The sequence below is a fragment of the Canis aureus genome, chromosome 7 (assembly GCF_053574225.1).
Source record: "Canis aureus isolate CA01 chromosome 7, VMU_Caureus_v.1.0, whole genome shotgun sequence".
NCBI classification, from domain to species: domain Eukaryota; kingdom Metazoa; phylum Chordata; class Mammalia; order Carnivora; family Canidae; genus Canis; species Canis aureus.
Window position 1 is genome coordinate 71844543 of NC_135617.1, and position 6000 is coordinate 71850542.

Sequence of the window (6000 nt, forward strand, 5' to 3'; positions counted from 1 at the left end):
CTGCACAGGTGGAGATCCTGAGGCCCAGAGAGGGAAGAGAGCCAGGGTTTTCACAGAGGTAACACTGAGCCAAGGGAGTGAGGTTCACCCAGGGTACCTGCGGCCAGCCCCACTTGAGTGGTCTTAGCCTTATGGCCAGCTGTTGCTTAAAAAGAACCGAACAACTAAACAGGGAAAAGTCAGTAATTGGTGACATGATGAAGGTCCCAAGGTTTTTAGGAGCAGTTGCTGCCAGTGTAATGAGTTTTCTGCGTCTTGTAGTCATTCATTGGTAGATTGGTAGATGTGGTGGCTGGAGTAGCAGGCGTCATTTCCCTGCTCCTAGGAAGGAAGGTGCTGTGGCATGAAGTGCACCCGTTAAGAGGCCAGGAGGTCGAGGTTCCCCTCTGTGTGTCCACATGGCCTCTGTCATGGGAGCTCGCCACTTAACTCTGTGGACCTTAGTTTTGCATCTCTAAAGAGCACGAAAAGCAGATATGCTATCTGTCTCACAGGGTTGTTTGACTGGTAGAATTAAGATCATGACAAAGTGCAGGAGAGACTGAGAAACCCAAGCACTGCAAAGCACTGATTACAGTGCGGTCCACAGTCCCTCCGAGGCAGTCCTGGCCAGACCGCACAGAAGGACGGCTCTGGGCCCCAGCAGGAGGCTGGTCTGGAGACGTGGCCGCAGCTGACTTCACAGTTGATGGCTGGGGCTGGCGTGGTGCTTCCCAATGGGAATTACACTCAAGAATTATTCCAAGATCTAGAAAGGAGAGTTGGCTTTTTATTTAAGTATTTCACAAACGGTGTTCAGGCAGATGTTCTTGACTTACACACATACTGTTGGGCGGTAATAGGAATAGCCTCTTTATTGTGTATTTACCACAGACGAAATGTGTTGCAGGGTTATTTCTGTTCCAACAATTGTAGGATGTGCTTGGATAAAGTAGTAAATAAAGAGATAAGGTTTTATTATTTCCACCTTCCAGGCAAAGAACCTTAGGCTCGGCAAGGGTAGGTAATTTGCCCAACGTCACATAGCCGATACGCAGTGGAGCATGGTCACGGTACCCTTTAGAAACTGCAAACCCAGGTGGGCAGAGTGCACAGGGCAGGTGAGAGATTCTCTAGCCCCCAGAGCCACGTGGCCACCTTAGTTCTTTCTCCAACAAATCCACATCCACCCATCTTTTCATGTCACCTGAAGACCGGCAGTCAGATTTTGGTTTTCTTTCTCTCTCTAGATCAAACGCTTACCTCTTGTGTTTCTCTTATTCGGTTGGAAAGACGTCCCCTATTATCTTTGCCCTATCTCTTTCTAGGTCAGCGTTTCCCTTTTGCTGCGGAAAGCTGGTGAGCACACCCTGGGGACATCTTTACTAACCCATACTGTCACACGGGAGAGTGAGCACACGAGCTGCCAGGAATTTCGGTCACACGCCAGGCTTTCTGTGTTCAGAGCATCCTGGTGGTGGAGGAGGTACAGTTCAGTGAAGGGGTAGTGGGATGCAGGGAGGTCTCAGAGGTGTGGCTGTGGCTATGTAGGAACAGCCACCTTCACGCTCTCAGGAGCAATGGCTGCTCTAGGGTGGTTCCAGGCCCGCATAGACAGAGATCAAGGGGGTGGATATGGTTTATCCCAAGCTGCTAGTAAGCTGGCGCTCTGCTCTGGGAGTTGTTCATTCTAAAGGAGCAGACTGTGCTGATGTGAAATAAGTTTTGATCCCAGGCGGTGCCCACCTAGGCAAGCGTCACTTGTGGAAATGTGGGAGAAACAAATTGTGAAAGAGTTTCCAGGCCATTTCGTCCTTCTTGGCCTCAGCATGGCACTCATGACTGACAGAGGGGAAGCTGTGTCCTGTAGCATTTTCCCGCTACCCCTCCCTCTCCACTCCTGTGCTCAAACTGCTCCTGGCTTCCCAGGACCACCCATCAGTGCTCACCTCTGGCTGGGTCTGACTGCCCATCCCATGCACTGGACTTTGCCCACCCAAACCCACCTCTCCTTATACCCATTGCTTTGGGGTTCCCTGTTCACTGGGACACTGTAATGCTGAATTCAGAAGAGCTAACTGTTCGTGATGAGTTTAGGAAGAAAACCAACCTTGTTTGTTAGTGCACCCTTACCTGCCTGTCTCCCAGCTTCCAACTACAGGGTCTCCACTCCTGGGACTGCCTTTGTCTAAAGGACTTGAGGCACTCCTATTTAGGGATGCCTGGGTGGCTCAGCGGTTGAGCGTCTGCCTTCAGGTCAGGGCCTGATCCTGGAGTCCTGGGATTGAGTCCCACATCAGGCTCCCTGCGTGGAGCCTGCTTCTCCCTCTGTCTGTGTCTCTGCCTCTCTCTCTCTCTGTCTCATGAATAAATAAATAAAATCTTTTTAAAAAAAGGCACTTCTGTTTAAAGTTTGTTACCCTTATGAATTTATTAAACAATTCATATTTAAGCATCAAAACACACTCTCCTGCTTACGTGCTGTTTACACAACTACGGTGTAAAAACTTATGGTTTAATAAACCAAATTTATGCAGACATTTAATATTGGTTCACATTTAGACTATTTATTTATTTATGAGATAAAAATACATCTTTTTTAAAAAAGATTTTATTTATTTATTTATTCATGAAAGAGAGGGGGTGGGGCAGAGACACAGGCAGAGGGAGAAGCAGGCTCGATGCAGGGAGCCCGACGCAGGACTCGATCCCGTGTCTCCAGGATCACACCCTGGGCTGAAGGCGGCACTAAACTGTTGAGCCACCCATAAAAATACATCTTAAAAATTTATTTAAGGGGATGCCTGGGAGCCACCTAGGCATCCCTAGACTAATTTATATATTTAATGAAAATCATATGTCTGATATATAAGATGCTCTTAAATATCTTAAATCCCTAATAAAGCAAACAAGTGCACAAATTTTAACGATTATAAAACTGATCACTTCATTTCCACTAAAAATCAGAAAGCTAGTTCTATGGATTTAAATGTACTTCTTCATTCTTCTCTTTACTCTTCCATTCTTGGTTTACCTTTCTAGGACATCAGTATGTTTTATTTTCCTATCACCCTGAGGTTTCAATAATCTTAGGATCTGCATTTTGACTACCTGGACTTGGGCTGGAAGTGAGGCTGGTTGTACAGCTTACAATTCAAATCTGGGCTGTTGGTAACCAGTATGAGCTGCTACTCTTTCTGCTCACATTCCTCCCCCTTCAGAGGAATTGCCTGAGTGTCCTGCAAACCCATGGCACCGTTTCGCATTCCCCCCAGCTGTGTATGAAGTTTCCAAGTTTTCCATGTTCTTGTCAGCACTTATTATTACTCTATTTATATAGCCGGGACTATGGATGTGAAATTGTATCTCAGTGATGAGTAAAACTTTCAAAATGCATGGATTTTAGAATTTTGCAATCCATTTTCTCTCCTTAATATAACATGCTTAACAAATCTCTCTTGACCAATGTTGCATAATGCATTTCCTCTCATTATGATATACTGACTAGATCTGTTAGCATTATTAAATCTGATGCATTCTTTATTTATAGTTTGTTATAATTAGCAGGGCGATCTAGAATCTTCTAGAAGATAAGGATCTAACTGGCTTGACTTTATTAGCTCTCTTTTTCAGTGATGTTTTGGTTGATTTATTTTCCTATTGAAACCACCTTCTCTTTCATTGTTGCGTCTGACCCCACCCCTTGTCAGACATTCTCATTTCTGCCAAGCTCATATTTACAGTGGGGCTTCTTGGCTTTCTGAGAATTCTTTTCTGCTTACCTAGATGAAAGTGCACATCTCTCTGCTTCATAAACAGACACATAATTGATACAAGAGACAAAATGAACAATTCCCTTTTTATTAAAATCAATTTTCAGAATATTCTTTTCTATTACAAGCCATCTTTTGTGCACTTTATATTAACTTTTATCTTTGAGTATTGTAAAATCTCACAGCATTCAACAGCCTTAATTTAATTCAATGAACCCCAATTATCATTTTTCTTCTCATCCTTTCTTCTCAGGTTCAACTGTCTTCAGGTGAACAATGAGAGCTCCTTTAAGTTGACTCCTTTGTCCTTTAAATTTTTTTTATTTAACCTCTTTTGAAAATTTTAATTAACAGAATACCAGTGTTATATTAGTTTCAGGTGTAAAATATAGTGATTTGACAATTCTATACATTACTCAGTGCCCATCATGACAAGGGTACATTTAATCTCCTTCACCTGTTTCCCCCATTCCCCTACCCACTTCCCCTCCAGTAACCATTAGCTGTTCTCTATAGTTAAGAGTCTGTCTCTTGGTTTGTCTTTTTTTTCCCCTCCTTTACTCATTTGTTTTTTTCTTTAAATTCCACATATGAGTGAAATCATATAGTATTTGTCTGTCTCTGACTTATTCCACTTAGCATTATACCTTCTAGATCCATCATTGTTATTACAAATACAAGACTTCATTGTTTTTTATGGCTGAGTAACATTCCATAGTGTGTGTGTGTGTGTGTGTGTGTGTGTGTGTGTGTTTACCACATCTTCTTTATCCATTCATCTACTGATGGACCCTTAGGCTGCTTCCATATCTTAGCTACTGTAAAGAATGCTGCAGTAAATGTAGGGGTACATGTATTTTTTCAAGTCAGAGGTTTCATTTTCTTTGGGTTATTGCCTATGTTTTCTTCAAGGAGTGTTATGTTCCATTTTTTGTTTATTTTCATGCAAGGTGTGAGAAAGTAGCCCAATTTCATTCTTTCTCATGTTGCTGTCCAGTTTCCCCAACACCATTTATTGAAGAGTTCCATCCCTTCACTTTCCTTTGTCCTTTTTAACACTTTCCTTGCTATACTTTTTTTTTTCTTTCTTTCTTTTTAATTTATGATAGTCACAGAGAGAGAGAGAGAGAGAGAGAGAGAGGCAGAGACACAGGCAGAGGGAGAAGCAGGCTCCATGCACCGGGAGCCTGATGTGGGATTCGATCCTGGGTCTCCAGGATCGCGCCCTGGGCCAAAGGCAGGCGCTAAACCGCTGCGCCACCCAGGGATCCCCTTTCCTTGCTATTCTTGAAGCATCCTCACTTTCTGGTAATAATAGAACATTCAAGTTCTGTCCTGATTCTTCTCTTCCCTAAGATATGGAATCTGTTATCATCCAAGCCTTGCATTCTAAGGGGTCCTAGTTTCTTTCAGGTAAGAGTAGTATTTGAAGAAAGGCAAGGTGTTGGGTGTCCATACGAGAGTCAATTAAAAATGTTACTTTCTGAGATGCCTGGGTGGCTCAGTTGGTTAAGTATCCGCCTTCTCTGTTCAAGTCATGATTCTGGGGTCTTGGGTTTGGGCTCCCTGCTCAGGAGCGAGTCTGATTCTCCCTCTGCCTCTCCCCTCCTCTCATGCACATGCATGCTCTCTCTCTCTCAAATAACTAAATAAAATCTTTTTAAAAAATGCTACCTCCTCTGTTGGCCACTTTTTATTTAAAAAAAATTTTTTTTATTGAAGTTCAATTTGCCAACATATAGCATAACACCCAGTGCTCATTCCAAGTGCCCCCCTCAGCGCCCATCACCCAGTCACCCCAACCACCCACCCACTTCCCCTACCAGTACCCCTTGTTCATTTCCCAGAGTTAGGTGTCTCTCATGTTTTGTTACCCTCACTGATATTTTCACTCATTTTCTCTCCTTTCCCTTTATTCCCTTTCACTAATTTTTATATTCCCCAAATGAATGAGATCATATAATGTTTGTCATTTTCTGATTGACTTATTTCACTCAGCATAATACCCTCCAGGTCCATCCATGTTGAAGCAAATGGTGGGTATTTGTCATTTCTACTGGCTGAGTAATATTCCATTGCATACATAGACCACAGCTTCTTTATCCATTCATCTTTCGATGGACACCGGGGCTCCTTCCACAGTTTGGCTATTTTAGACATTGCTGCTATAAACATTGGGGTGCAGGTGTCCCGGCATTTCACTGCATCTGTATCTTTGGGGTAAATCCCCAGCAGTTGCTGGGTCGTA